The sequence below is a fragment of the Leptinotarsa decemlineata genome, unplaced genomic scaffold (genome assembly GCF_025532065.1).
Source record: "Leptinotarsa decemlineata unplaced genomic scaffold, Ldec_3_MD MMD2_tig00000157_RagTag_RagTag, whole genome shotgun sequence".
Taxonomy (NCBI): domain Eukaryota; kingdom Metazoa; phylum Arthropoda; class Insecta; order Coleoptera; family Chrysomelidae; genus Leptinotarsa; species Leptinotarsa decemlineata.
In genome coordinates, this window is record NW_027412543.1 from 314,523 (window position 1) to 330,572 (window position 16,050).

The window sequence follows — 16,050 nt, forward strand, 5'->3', positions numbered from 1 at the left end:
GGCCGTGAAGATAGAAAAAACAATAGTGGAGAATAATAAGCATAATATTATTTGAGTGTTGTTTCCAATCATTTGTATTGAATATTCCTATACATGGTGGATACAGTGGAAGATCGAGGACCTTGGTCCAAAGTAGAATAATTCCCATTATTATTTTTATAATCACCAAAATTTATTTCTGTTTGTGCATACCCTAGCCGGAAAAGTCATTATGCCAATCTTTGGATAGCTAAGTAGGAAAATCAATATATTACTGTAGTAACTAATCCCTCGGCTTTAATTTTTCCAAAAGTTGGGAAATTTTGCTGGTAGGGTTCGGAAAATTGAGATTATTTCCCCCCCTGGTTTTTTTTTGCAAGGCCCTGCTATTGGAAAGTATACCTCCTAATATTCGTCAACTGATGTGGATGCAGGTAGATGGTGATCCAGCACAATTTGATAGACGTGTTAGAAACGAGTTGGATAGACAATATCCAAATAGATGGATAGGACGAAGAGGTCAACAGAACTGGCCAGCCAGTTCTCCGGTCTTTACAAGTTTCGACTATTTTTTATGGGGATATATCCAAATAATTGTTCACGATACACCGCCAACGATACCTCAGGATATGAAAGTATGAATAAGAAAAGTGTTTCGTTCCATATCGCAAAATATATTATCCAGGGTTCAGCACTCATTTCAAGAAAGACTTCGCCTGTGCATCGAGAATAATGGACACCATTTTGAGCATTTATTAATATAATACACTATTTATGATTCTTAATTTTCCGATAAAATGCTTTTTTGCTTTTCATTGCAATACAGGGTGTTCCATTGTTGAGATGAAAAAATTACTCATCAGTGAAATATATAAACGCCTTTTGTGTGAAAAGCAGAAGAGATAGGTATATGGAAACCTAATATAGTTTTGAAAGAAATCTACTCCTGCGTCAGATTACAACACTGTATATGGGGTGTTTCATTCAGCTTTTTCCCCAAAAATAAGGCTTTGGAACTACCCGAAATGTCTAAATTATTCAAAGTTTAGAGACTGTAGACTTTATATAGGCTCATTTCATTGAAAAAATTGAACGAAATATCTGGAAAATTTTCATATTGTTGTAAATCATGCCCTAAAGCCACTGGTAGCCATAAACCAACTATGACGTAGCTAAGAGCGCGCGAATGTTCGACGTTCGCCACCGTTCCAGGCGTGGCGTTACTTTGAGAATAATGCTACCGACTTCGATGGAATTTCGGGGAATATTCTGGCGCCTTCGATTGCCGAATATAAGCGCCATCCACTCGCCCATCGCCACAGTCAAGCGGAAGTGACAGTGCGGTACGTGGAGCGATCTAGTAAGGCGATAGATATTCGAATAATAGTCGAAGTTTTAGTTGAAGTGTTTGTTGTATTTATAAAGTGGAATGGAGTTAAGTTTGATTATTGTTCAGTGTAGTTGACTACTGGGGAACCCACGGGGAATAACGTAACAATATGTTCTCATGTGCATATGGAGAGAGTCATCAACATTTGAAATACGATATATAGCAGTGACAAGTGCAAGTGCCACCCTCACATCGACAGAAGAGTTAAATTTTGTGAGATCCTCACGAAATTCGTCAATTGTATGACTTTGTTGTACATCATACGTTATTTTGGATGAATTTACCTTTTATCTTGGGAGGAAAATGAATTGTCAAAATTTTCGATCCTGAAGTGATTCAAATATATTTCACGTCAAATTCACATCCAATATTTCCAAAATTATATTTTGTGGCAGGAATTTGGGGTGATCCTTTTGTTGGACCATTCTTTCCTAATCAAACCTAAATGCTGAGGAATATACATCATATTCAACTGAGGCTAATATATTAGAAGTTCTGGACAAAATAAAATTTAAATTTTTTATTTTCAACACTTGTATTTCGAAAACGCTATATTTTTAAAAAAAGGTTCATCAAGAAAATATTGATGAATTGATTCTCAAAATGTCAACTTTGCATTTCGAAATCGCCTGAAACAACAACTGTTTTGAATTTTTGAAAAAATATTTATTGAAATCATCAATATTTTCACAGATAATGAAATTCATTCCAAATTGAATACACAAATGAAAACATAATATTTGACAGTTGTTGTTTTCAAAAAAATTTTTGAGCTACGGATCATTAATAACAATTTTCAATTGACTGGTTGTGTCAAGTTAGTCATTGTTCTTGTTGATCCACTAACGTTTGCAAAATTGGAATATGTCAGAAACCTAGTTCTGCAGATATTGTATGGAAGCTTCAGCAGATATGCCTTGTATAAACACTTGATGTGCAGATACATAACAGTTGAATCATTGGATAAGAACAAAATTTCAATTTGTTTGAATAACGGAATAAGTTCTCCTTCTCGAATGAATCTTTTCCTTCTTCCCAATCAGGAATATATACGTATCTACGCGAAAGTAAATATAGTACGCGCCAACTGAGAGAGCGCAGAAACGTAAAATCTTTCTCTGTTGAACGACTCCGCCCACTTGCGTCATATTTTGACAATGTACTATCGAAATAAGTTTGTGTGACCAATAGCTATCTTCTGGGGCGAGTACAATTTGGTTTCAAATGCGCGTCAAAATTTCATCTCAGTTGGCGCGTAAACTCTTTGGAAAGTTGAATATCTGAATCTGAAACATAGAATTCAATCAGTAGATGACTAACATGCTAACTCCTGATGATGTTATTGAAAAAATATCTATAAAATATGTTTTTTCCGTTAACCAGGTATCGCACCCCTACGAACGACAACCCTCGAAGTCGAAACCTATGCCAGCTACGGACTATTGAAGTCTTACTTTCCAACGTGTGATTCCTAAGACGGGTTAGATGATAGCAAGTGAAAATCGAGCGTTCAGCCTGCGGCTTGAACCATCGAATCACACATCGGCCAATTGACTGAGTGAACAAAGCACCCACGTCGAACCTTCCGGCCACCGACCGATGTAAACTTGATGAGATTCAATCTCCCATTGAATCACGTCGATAGAAGAATACGATGTAACTATTGTTAACTATCATTTTGCAATGATTTTGGCTGTGAGACAACTGGGTGAGAGGGTGGTCCAAAATGTATCCGGCCCAATAAAGAAAACACAATCATTTTGGAATGAAATATATTTTCACATCCTGAACCTTGGATCATAATATAGTTGAGTATTCGAATATTTTCACCCCTTGTCCCATACCTGTGATGTCAATTAATTTACCTATTTTTCAGGTATTTTCAAATAGGTGGCAATGAAGTTTTCATAAAATATACCTCATCATAGTGTTTCGTAGTTATATAAGAGATAACTTCATGATCAGAATTCAGTTTGTGCAAACATTCGAAACAAGAAAAACTCGATTTTGAAGTAGTGGAAACAGCTGATGGCAACTTCATTATTTTCATCATCGTACCCCTGTCTCATCATGTCGTTGCAGTCAATGGCAAGTTTTTTCAGAGACACTATGATCGTGTCAACCAATGGTTGTGGAGTTGTATTATTGACTTTCACAAATCCGAGATTATTTTCTTTCACTGCATAACAAGTTTCGACCTTTTTTGTGTATCTAACACATAGTGGAAGTTGTTCATGTCCCGAAATATCGCAGTTTCCTCTACAAAACCGAAGGTTTTCGCTTCATTCAAATATTTTACAATTTTCTTCTAAATCATTTTCCCACAAATCGATATCGGATCATTTTGGACCTTGGCGGTCATATATGTCGCGTTCAGAGCAATGTTTTCGCTGTGTTTGAGCAATTTTGTATTCCATCCTCATTCTTAAGATGGCTCTGAAATTGCTGTCATTTATGACTGACTCCTCATAAGTCATAGAAACAGGGCCAGAATCGTTTGTTCCTCTCGAAGCCAGTTCTTGACGCCCACAAATCTTTATAGTTTCCACAATTGCTGTTTGCAGATCAGGTGGTGACAACTTTTAGCTGGGACACAGTGTATAATGTAACACACCGATTCTGTACCTCCTCATAATTTTTGCAAAACATTTCTACGCAGTTTCACGACACGCTCGTAATTGCTATTGATTCCTAAATGATTCTCAGTTCTTCGAATGTCAAATTTTGCCTGCATTAAAATTGTTGCTTCACATTTGAAACGAATAAATGAATATTTTGTTATATTACTACGCACTAGAAAACATATAATTACGTTTCAGAAACAAATAATAATTTGTGAAAATACACAAATAACCTCAATAAATCTAGTTATCCTTCAGACAGACCCGGCCTAGCCTAATTTGTTTCCAATGTTTCATAAACACATAATTTTATGAAAGCTCGGAACAGTGGTGTTTCCATTTTCATAGCTAGAATTGCGTTTTCAACTTTTTTTCCTGAATTTTCAAAGGATTGTCAGGGTAGCCCTGTAAAGTAAACTCTAAAGTTTGCCAAACTTTAATGATATGTTTCAACTGTCTTGGTGTCGAACAGAAAAATAAATTTTGAACAAAATCGTAACGATAGTTGAAAAGTATTGAAAATAGTTTATAGTTAATTCAGACTGAATTTTATCTCTCCAAAATTGAAGTGAATTATATCTTACCGTTAGTACCATCCTGTTACCAATGTCAACATTCACTATATTTCGAACTTGGAGAGCAGTGTAAAGTCAAAAATGCTAAATAATCACCTTCCCAGAAGCTCTTTGAATGAAATGAAGCAAATCTATTGAACAATGACTTGTAGATAACTCATTATTACATTACATATAACAAAACGGAAGAAACTCTGGTTCACTTGCTAGTCAATGAACTAAATTGTGAATCCTGTTCCTCCCAAGTGTCCCCTCCGCTACTTCAATGTTTCTTTGGTAACCATGAATGCAGGAGATGTATTGCGATATCTGAAAAGTGTTTCATATGCACTTTACCCAGAAAATCAAGAAGAAATTGTTTTTTGGAGAGACTGTGTTTCAAACAACACTGAAATGTTCTTTTGCCAACGAAGTTTGCCTTTTCTCAAATAGGTTGAAGCTCATGAAAAAATTTGCATCTTTGGCGCAAATACAAAGGATGATTATGAAAAAACTGTTTGAAAAAGTTAGACCAAACAAAGAGCTGATGTCGGGAAAGGTGAGTTATTTATATTTGTCATTTGCCATATGGGTATTTTCAATATTACTTCTTCTCTTTACGATGATTTTCTGTATAAAAATGTGTTTTTGTTCAACTGTCACAGAATTTGACATTTCTACATCTCTGTTGATGCGTGAATGTCCACTTTTTCACCGTGGAAAATAGACATTTTTTCACTGTCAAAGTAAACATGAAATATTACGTTTTGAAGGTTTTATTTTTGAGAAAGTCAATTATTAATCGATCATTCATCATAAAACAATTTTATTATTTGGAATAATAATCAATTGTAATGTGAGTTGATTCCACATATTCGTCAGATATTTTAGTTTGTTTGGAAGAAGATAGACAATTCGATATTTTGTTAAAAATCTCAAATTTGTTATTCAAACAATCTTCGGTGTATGCTTCTGCTACGGAGGCAGCTTTTCAGCCACCGTGATGTTTCATGAATGTATAGTTGCCCCCTGCATTGTATAAAAGAGTTACAGAGATTCTCCTGAAACAGTGACCTGTGTAGCTCTTATATATGTCTTTTTCCAGCTATTTCATAATCAAGCTGGTTGATACATTTTCCTGTCGAATATTCCGAATATGATCTATTACTTTTTGTATGAGGCGGCCGTAGTGCTCTATACTTGCGGTATATCTCAATGGTATCAGAATTTGAAACAGTGAAGGTTCTTCAAGGTTCAATAGAAATAGATCTATAGTTATAAGTAATAATTCTTCAACTGTTTCTTGACGTACCATTCACGAAATTGGTCATATTATGTTGTCACATAAACTAACTTGGATTTGGCCGGTAACATATTAGATACTATTGCATTTGCTTTCTCAGATATATCTATTCGAGTAATACTACCACCATTAAAATCAACATCCATCTTCTTGAATATAACTTGAAATTGAAGCAACTACGATCGAACAGGTCAAAAAGTCTAACACGCGGCTTGTCAACAAACCGTCAATAGTAACAACACAGAAAGACCACTGGATGTTGTGAAATTGTATTGTGAGTATTGACATTATCAAGGATAGAATGTATGAAAAATATAAATAATACTAAGTTATTTTGAGCTGAGTTTTTTCAGACAGGACAAATTTCTATATTCGATTTCACTGAGAACATTGAATGCTATTTTCAAGACAACAGAACGTTGCTAGCAACGGCTATCAAATTCGCAAAAAAGATCGATCCATTGTATCTCACGAAAAATTGTGAGTAGATACGAGCTCAAAACCTCATGTATTTTCTTATGGAGCTAAACTTTTTGCAATTTTTGGTTCAAACAGGAGTGAGGGAAACGTGTGACGTCATCGACGCAGGATGGAATGAGTATCGTAGCGATTCAAGCGTGGAACTCCGCCCCTCGGCCCCCTTGGTACTCCGCCGCACCTATCAGCCCCCTCAGTACTCCGCCCTCGTCCCCCTTGGGACTCCGCATCACTGCTCAGGCCCCCTTGTCACGTGATTTTGATTAAAACAAATTTATAGTTATGAGATTCGAACCTGAATCGTCCGGGTGCTAGATATTGTCCTTAGCCTCTATACCAACGTAAGATATTGAAAGTAACTGCGAATGTTGGGTATTTATAGCGTTAGTTTTGTCGGTACCGAAATTGACTCATTCCGTAGAATGTTAGGAAAGTTGTAATCGTCATTATCATGTTGAAGATAGGAAAATATACTTAGATTAGGGAACTAATTAATATTTCATATAAATATGTGTATATGTGTCTAAGAGCTAGAGACGCGTGTGACGTAATCGAGGCAAAGAGAGATGGAGATGGAATCGAGGTTATACGCTGCCAATGCCAGCATTGCAGGGTCGGCGTTGCCGGTTGTACAATAAATCATTGTTTATGGGGCAATATAGTGTTGCCGGTTTGAAAATGAAGAGTAAGTAATAATACTGTGTACGGGATGTCTCAAAATACATCATTGAAAGAAAAAAACATGACGTCGAAGTGTACAGGGTGCGCCAAAATATATCATTTAAGAAGAAACATGTCAGTTTAAGAGAAGTCTAGCATTCCAACATGCCAAATGGGCATTGAGTCTCGTATCTTTGTTAACCAAGTTAGCATCATCAGGAGAAAGAGGAAACCCGAAAGTGTCGAGGGGTTACGCGTTGTGGACTCAACGTGAGGGCAATGGAGGAGCGAAGTATTCAGCAATGAGATTTTGCATGAGTTTTGACCGTTTTTGCGTGCGTTTCCGACCGTTTTTCGTGCATTTTCGACCATTCTTCGTGCGTTTTCGACCGTTTTTCGTGCGTTTTCGATCGTTTTGCATACGTTTTATATTTTTGTTGAGGGTATCATGAGGCGGTGAGGTTAGATGAAAGAGAAGAAATGATTCAGAAATGTATTATACATTTTTATTTTGGTGATATATCACAAAGCCATTTGTATAAAATATCTACGTTTCGGAGACTGCAATTGTAGCTGGTTCGGTTGCGAATGTGATGCATACAGGGTGAGGCACCTTCGTTATTGTCGAATGTGGGAATCATTCAAATTCACAACGCGTGTAGGTATATTCTTCTCGTGAAATTTTTCAGTCAGAAAGTCATGTTTTTGATATCCACGCACATAAATGGCATCGACACTTTGTAGATTTTTCATGAGGATGGCATCCAATTGATTATATTTTACAAAGCCAGAGAAATACCTCAATCCGTGAATGTTTCGCTCCAAATAACAGGCAGTACGGCGATCTTCTTTACTCAAACAGGAAAATGATGTATTTGCCAGCAGTAAAAAGTTAGTACACTGAATTCCAACCCTAATGGCTATTTCTTAAGGATGGAATTTCTGCTCGACGGTGAAGCCTTGAATATGTACAGCAAGGAAAGAAGCGAAAGCACATGTTCAGTTCCATTTTTTAATAATTTCGCTGAGTGGGGGGTGTTCTATGACAGTGTCGAGCACAATGATGCAATAGGCTCTAGTATTTTGAGGAAATTTTTCGGATGCTCCGATTTCAAGTTTTACATCAACACTGGAACTTTTGATGCTCTCATCCCTTCTGGAACAATCGATGACAAAGAGAGCTTTGTCCGTGAAAACGGTGGAAGTGAGAAGAGGATTATGTTGATTAGTCATTTTGTAGCTGATACCAAATTGTGAGTAGTTGAAATAAGCTTGCGAAAAATTCCCCTTTGCAAAATCCAAATGCATATTTTTCTTGGAGTAATTCTCACCGTTTAGAGTGAGCATTATATTGGTGATATTCAAATGATTGAATATTGTTGGATCATTGTTGACTTTAGTGTAGTCACTATTTTTTTGGAAACATACAATCACACCTTGTGTGAGAGCAGGCAGCATATGAAGTTCCATTTTCTGAACGGTATGAGAATAGGAGTAACTGCTTGGATAGCTTTCAAAAGTTGCTATTTGATTTGATCATGCATAAATATTCGTTCAACTTTCAGTTCAATATTTTCAATTTCCAATTTAACTTCCGTTTTCGGCAGGAGTCTCATCTATTTTGAAACAGTTGCTATCATCTCCAGCTCTTACTAATCGAATGGTATGTTTACCGTAAACAACGCACTGATAATCATTGAAGATATTCAAAAAATGTTTGATGGGGATGAGCATGTTGAATGTTAGATGAGTTGTGTTGATGACGCCTGTATTGTTGGGAAAAGTCCAGCCGGAGGTGGCCAAGTGTTTGATTTATTCGTCGGTGTAGATGAGAAAGCCTCTTACAGTACTAACAATTCCAAGTTCACGAACTGCTTCCAATTCATTACCACTCTGCTCATAACTAGCAGATTGAAATATGAAAGCGCCAGCATTGTTTACGAAAGGTCTTCTCAACTTTTCCACTAATGAACAGCATCGTAGGCATCAGATTGATTGATGTTGATTTCAATAACATCGTTGTGGCGACAAGACTTGACATAAAGATAGTAGGTACGCCACTTTACCTTTTGTATGGACTCATCGATTTGCGGTTTTCGGACACACTTGATTGGACAACATGGTAACCAAGAGATTCCAGAAACAATTTATTTTTCGTTCTCAATAGTTGTCGACTAGTGAAGGTCTTGGTGAAGAGTGACTTGGGGTATGGAGGTGTATTATTTTTATAGATAGTCAGCACCATACTTTCGCTTCAATTCCAAACGAATTATTATTTCTTCGTTTCGGAAATCAATGAGCCAGGAATGTTGGTCGAGCACTCGCAGCGTAATATTGTTCATTTCGTCTCTATGTGCAATAGGTAGGTGAATGGGGTGATTAGGTTTTTCGTCAATTACGTACCGAGGATCAACACCAACAGCAAATTCGTATATCGTATGAGCCGGTCTGTCGTTGTAGGAGGCTCCAAACGTAATATTGCTATCTATGTGTATGGTGCGTACTTGAATGATATCCACAGGTAGATCGGATTCGTAATACATTTTTGGTTTGAGAAGAGTAGATGAAAATCCCAGTATATGAGCCAAGCTATTTGCAGGTCAGAAATCAATCGAGTGTTTCAGAAAGAATATTTCACTTTTCAGCGTATTATTATTCGGTTTTAGATAGAAAAAATCCTCAGGGATTTCCTTGAACGTTTTAGGTGAGATGTATTTGTTTATTAATTCTTCAATGTCACCAATTTCGTAAGATCCAACAGGAATATCGATGCTTTTTTGTTTAGTTTTGTCAGCGTTTTAATAGTAGTAGAATTTCGTACCTTCCTCAATGTTGGGTATACTGTTGTATGAATGGAAACTGAGCAAAGCCAAGTATATTCAGAATCAGAATCTAATCGAATGGGTGGATTGAAATCGATGGAGAGCGTCGAAAAACGACTCGTTAGCGTTAATATCATAGACATGACTGATATAATGCCAGTATGACATAACCTTAAATAATGATTGAAACAACAACAAGATTTTGAATAAAAATCATTCATTTCTACAATGATAACATCCCATTTGTGAACTCACAATAATAATAATAATAATAATGATAATGATTATCTCTTTATTTACTCAGATTGATTTGTATAACCACAGGAGCAGAAGTACAAATGAAAAAGAGAAATGACAAGTAAATCGACAAAGTATGCGGTCCCATATATGATGGAGTATCTTCAAAATGGTTCCTAGGCCGAAAGGAAATCGATTTTGACAAGCGTAGCGGATACATAAAATTGGCTGGGTATATACCCGGTATATATGAACTGTTATTTCTCGACATGCCTGGAAATTATAACTCTGATGATTTGAATATATACAAAAAAATTTGGATTTATCGATCGCTCACAAGAATTCCGCTGGAGATGTAAAAGGCACTCAGAGGTACAAGTACACCAACATAATCAAACCGTTGTTTCCTACAACAGGAAATCGTCGTAAAACTGGTACTGGGTTTTTTCAACCTAAAACACCTCTCACTACTACTACTTCTCATGACATGACATCATGTTTACACACAAAACGTTACCTCTTGCAATGACATTCAATACGAAACCCATTGAATACATTTATTGGGACGATCCCAACGAGCTATGCGAACATCTCAAATTATCACTAGCGTCTCGAGATGCAGGAAATACTTCACACAACAATGAAATAATTGCCATTTTGAATGAACTCAAAGAAGCAGAAATAATTATATGAGAAACACTACGTCCTCCAATACATTATCATTTTCAAAATGGTTATCGATAAGTTTGGACGTAGCGACAGTAACAGAAAGTGAAAATTGCCAACGCCCTCTGGAGGAAGTTTATTGCATTATAACGCAGATGGTAATATTCATTGTGGTGATGTGAAATTGTGTCATGTGAAAAGCCACATCACTGATTACGATGTTGCTAATAAAAAGTATGTGGATGGAACCAACAAAGAACTTTCTCCATATATTTATCAGCTAGCTAAGCAACACGGAAAAGAAATGACCCAAGTAAATGAAAAACTTATCAAATTTCAAGGTGACATCTCCAAACAAATCACCGAAATAAATTCGAATATAGCCAAGGTACAATTTACTATCAAGGAAATCAACAAGATTCAAAATGAAGTTCAAGCATAACCATAATAAAAGAGCGGGGTTCACACATCTTCAGCATCAGTCGTCATGACTTCCAAAGACAAGATTCAACTTGTCAACGAATTACATAAACCAATTAGAAGGAATTAGAAGGAATTATCGAAGGAATAGATGACTTATGGCAGATGGACTTCGCTCACCAAAATCGAAATTTCAAACTGATTCTAGTCGTCATAGATTGTTTTTCGTTTTTGATTTCGTGGACTAGACCACTGAAATCAAAAACGGGAGAGGAAACTACCAAAACGTTTGCAGATATCTTGACACATACGAAACGTTGTCCAAAAAATTCACAAACCGATCAAGGCAAAGAATTTCACAACAATACGTTTCAAACTTTGATGAAAAAACATGAAATAAATCACAACAATACGTACAGCATCACTAAGGCTTCTATGACTGAACGTACCATTAGAACGTTGAAAGAAAGACTTTTCAAATATTTTTGTCTGAATGGCAACTACAAATGGTTGAATGTCCCACCCCGACAGTTGTTCTTCAAATTCGCCTAATTTATTCAATATAACATCCACAACGTTTTCATTGTACCAAGCAGCCAAGTCCATACTTGAATCGATAACTTTATTTGCCGTACTGAAATATTTGCGATCAACAATATCACCATCATTCGATTTCTTATTAAAATCCCCTGAAAATGTAGAATTAACTTTGAGGCATGACATTTGTTTTGAAATTTTGTGAATCTCACGTTTGAATAATGGAAAAGCATCGTCTAGAAACTTTTTAGGTTCTTTATGAGTCAAATTGATGATTACCCCCGTTGTTACTCTACTATTGAAAACATTGTTAACATTTTGTCACTTTACCCTGGTGCTTTGTCGTTTCAAACCCGAGCCTATATGTTCATCATTCATCATTTTGATAATAACTTTAAAGCGTTTCAATTTCCCAATTCGTGTAATCATTGTTTTTCCCCAACCGGAAATTGAATTTTTTTCATAGTTAAAACGCATTTCCTTATATGTTTATTAATTTATTGTATAGCTTGTTTGGCAATATGATCCGAATAATTATCTTTGATGTGTAAGATGTATTTATCAATTACCGACTTGATTTTTGGAAAATAAACCATTTGGATTTCATTTATTGACATGACTCATCGATATTTTGTTCACAAATGAAGTTCTTAGTGTGATGGGTCGATTTTGGAAGCTGCAGAAAATTGAATCTCGTTCTGTGGACACTGTTGAGATGGTTCTTGAAGCTGTTGAGATTAAAGTTCGTTCTGGAAAGGTTGCTAAGAGTGGGGGTAATGTCTTTCGTGGAGCGATTGTGATAAATGGGCGAGCTACAATTATGATTGAAAAAATCAATTGTCATTCAATACAAGTACTAAACACAAGTCATTCTGTAAGTACTAAACACATAAAAAGTATTGAAAACACTACTTTATGCAGATCATATCTATGAATGAGAAACTTTTTGAGTCGAACAAAAAGTATTGTATTCAATCACAAACTCTAGACATATTTCGAACAGAGAAAAAATGGGAAAGCAGTACTAACCTTAATTTCGTACAAATTCAAATAAAACAACAGACAGCGTATTTTTCTTATGATAAATTTTTCCTAATGGGGTGTGATACTTCTCCGTCACTCGATGTGGTAGAAAGTTGTTGTTGTTAATTAGTTTCCTCTTCACGACCGAACTTGAATTTTTGAAAATCCACCTGCGAGAAACCAAAATTTAAATAACAATTAATGTTTCAAATTATACGAACACTCTCTCAACTATTTTATTGTTGTATTTATTTTATTTTTAATGTCAAAAATACCTTATTAGTTTATTACGACAACATAAATAAAAGTTATTCCTTTGTTACTATACGTTTTATTCAACTCGAAAGCTGGTCACAAAATGAGCTTCTGCTTATAATATTATAAATGTGTATATAGACAATCTATGGCATTGTCAAAGGTAAATAGATAAAATACGGGAAAAACTCTTATTCAGCTTGGATGATTCTCGAGTGAAATTTATAATCTCATTTCACGGTTATGAGGCTATCATCTAATGGAACATCAAAACAAATTGTACGATACAATAAATATTGTAAGAGATAGTATTCGATAAAAATGGATGTCAACAATTACCGGTTCTTATCTTTTATTCATTAGGTATTAATGATTGAGAAATATCAGCAATTGTCACTTCCTATCTTCTGATATATGTAGGATGAAAATAGTAGTCTGGGGTTGGCTTGAGGAATACGTAATTACCTCTAAACTGTTTTGTATTACAAAATAATTGGAAAAAAAAACAATAACCCTCAAAAAGTATATATAAAAAAACACTACAGTAAATTTGAATTAAATTAAATTTGAATAAATTCATTTGAGAAAAAGTAAAGAACGTATAAAAAATTTTGCAATGAAAATTCTTAAGTGAGCATGGAAAACACGTTCAGATGGAAATCGTTGCACTTGTCACTAGTATCACCTTCAACTGATACAAATAACTCATCATTTCGCCTCGCAGGAGGTATTTATAGGAAAATAAGTGATGACAAATTATGAAATCAAACAGAGAGCCTTTGTTCCGTCGCTTTGAGAACTGCATATCTCTGGTTGCTGATTCAGCATTGACAGTAATCAATGTCACCTTGGGTAAGAAAAGGAATATAGGTGATGACATATTATGCAATCAAACAAAGAGCTTTTGTTTCGTCGTACTGAATTGTTATGAAGCCACGTGTCTGGCTTTATCAATAAGTGATAGCTATAATTCTGCATACCTATATTATATATTCTTACCAACTTGAAATGAGTTGGTTGTACAACTCTAATCAAAATACATGCTGACATCGTAGATTCTATGATAACTTTATGAACGTCAAATTTCATGCATGACTTCTTTTTCTCTTGCCTCGTTGCGTGTTCTGGAACAAATTCAACAGTATTTTGTTTTCAAATGACGATCTTGAAATATAAATTTCAATTCACAATTGAATGGTGTACTCTTTGGAATTGCGCCTGCGCAAATACTGCTAACTGGCCCTCATCGACTGATGTTGGACAAATTAATTTTCATTGTTTACATAAGCCTTCACGATCATTTCCTTGGAATTTCACCCACATTCGGTACGTTTACATATTGAACAAAAATTATTGTAGTCGAAAGTACAAAATTTGTTTTTCAGCATCGTTGAAGACATATTCTACATTTTGAGGCTGGAACACTTTGTCTTGAATGTGTAAATTAGTATTTTCAAGACAACAGTCGTTTGAAAGCGATAACGCGATAACTCATCGGGACAAAAACTACGTCAAGATGTATGTTTTCAATATATATCAGACGATGTAAATTTACTTTACCAGTTGTACAAAAAATGTTGTTTGTATTTCGTCTATATAATTCGTGTTTTCATGCCACATTCGAGAGAATTTTTGGCTCTGACCTGCGGTCTGGGCCAAATATAGACACTCTTTCTTGGCACCCAATACAGAAATAACCATAAAGACTTTTCACATATTCGCCTGGAGAACGTTTGGGAGACGTCATAGCCTCTACATTAGAATGTCCAGTTTGCTTGACAAAACGCTCATCAGATTTGTTTTGGATGATTCTCTCGAACGAGAGATCGTGCTGTATGTAAAGGTCCAAATTTGAAACAAATATTCGAGATAATAGAAGTACCTTGCAGAAATGCTTGCAACGGCTATTAAATCCGCCAAAATGGTCGATCCATAGTATCTCACGAAATATTGTGCAAATTTGCATATTTCTCAGATATATCTATTCGGGTTATACTACCACCATTGAAATCAACATCCATCTTCTTAGATATAACTTGAAATTGAAGCATCTACGATCAAACAAGTCAAAAAGGCTAACACGCGGCTTGCCAACAAACCGTCTATTGTAACAACACAGAAAGACCACTGGATGTTGTGAAATTGTATTGTAAGTATTGATATCATCAAATATAAAATGAATGGAGAGGGAAGTATTACTTATTTTTTTTGGGCTAAGTTTTTTCATGCAGAAAAAAATTCTGTATTCGATTTCACTGAAAACATTCAATACTATTTTCAAGAGAAAAGTCGTTTGAAAGCGATAACGCGATAACTTATCTTTACAAAAATAACGTCAAAATGTCTGTATTCCATATATTTCAGACGATGTTAATTCACTTTAACAGTTGTACAAAAAATGTTGTTTTTATTTCGTGTATAAAATTCGTGTTTTCATGCCACATTCGAGAGTATTTTTGGCTTCGACCTGTGATATGGGCCAAATATTGACACACTCCTTTTCCGCACTCAATACAAAAATAACTATTGAGAATTTTCACATATGCGCCTGGAGAACGTATGGAAGACGTCAGGGCCTCTGCATGAGAATATCCAGTTTGCTTGACACGACGATCATCAGATTTGTTTTGGATGTTTCTCCCGAACGAGAGATTGTCCTGTATGTAGAGGCCCAACTTTTGGGACAAATATTCGAGATACTAGAAGTACCTTGCGAAAATGCTAGCAACGGCTAGGTCGATACATAGTATCTCACGGAATATTGTGCAGAAATGCATATTTCTCAGATATATCTATTCGGGTTATACTACCACCATTGAAATCAACATCCATCTTCTCAAATATAAATTGAAATTGAAGCAACTACGATCAAACAAGTCAAAAAGTCTAACACGCGGCTTGCCAACAAACCGCCTACAGTAACAACACAGAAAGACCACTGGATGTTGTGGAATTGTATTGTAAGCATTGATATCATCAAATATAGGATGAATGAAAAAGAGAAATATTACTTAGTCATTTTGGGCTAAGTTCTTTCAGACAGGAAAAATTTCTGTAATCGATTTTACTGAAAACATTGAATACTATTTTCAAGACAACAGTCGTT

General features: G+C 35.6%; 1 long non-coding RNA gene across 1 annotated transcript in view; it reads right to left on the minus strand.

Moving 5' to 3' along the window:
- LOC141481307 (uncharacterized) overlaps nt 1–13,316 on the minus strand; it is a 40,005-nt gene extending 26,689 nt beyond the window's left edge. The window contains exons 1-2 of the long non-coding RNA XR_012464879.1: nt 12,965–13,316; nt 12,696–12,859 (exon numbers count right to left, since the gene is read on the minus strand). This is a non-coding gene — a long non-coding RNA (uncharacterized lncRNA). The remainder of the gene's footprint in view (nt 1–12,695; nt 12,860–12,964) is intronic.
- Between the last annotated feature and the right edge of the window lie 2,734 nt (nt 13,317–16,050).